Source organism: Penaeus monodon, chromosome 25 (genome assembly GCF_015228065.2).
Source record: "Penaeus monodon isolate SGIC_2016 chromosome 25, NSTDA_Pmon_1, whole genome shotgun sequence".
Lineage (NCBI taxonomy): Eukaryota > Metazoa > Arthropoda > Malacostraca > Decapoda > Penaeidae > Penaeus > Penaeus monodon.
This window is the reverse complement of record NC_051410.1, coordinates 36,078,336-36,078,598: the sequence shown is the minus strand read 5'-3', so window position 1 is coordinate 36,078,598 and position 263 is coordinate 36,078,336.

The following is a 263-nucleotide window of genomic DNA, read 5'->3' as shown; positions in this document are numbered from 1 at the left end:
CAAACCCAGGCAGGTAACACACACTAAAATACTTTGTCTGCGACTTAGTATTGACTATCGATATTAGCCGTGTTTCCCTGGCGGCTCCACGTAGCCTGGATATACGCCAGCGGCCCCTGCAGGACATCATATAACTGGGAAACAATGTACGGTAACATATAATAGACAGTAGAGTAATAGAGTAAAAACTAGAGGATTGTGTTTTATGAAGTATGCGCATAAATTAACATTGCCATGATAGTATAGGGAACAGAAGTCATTAA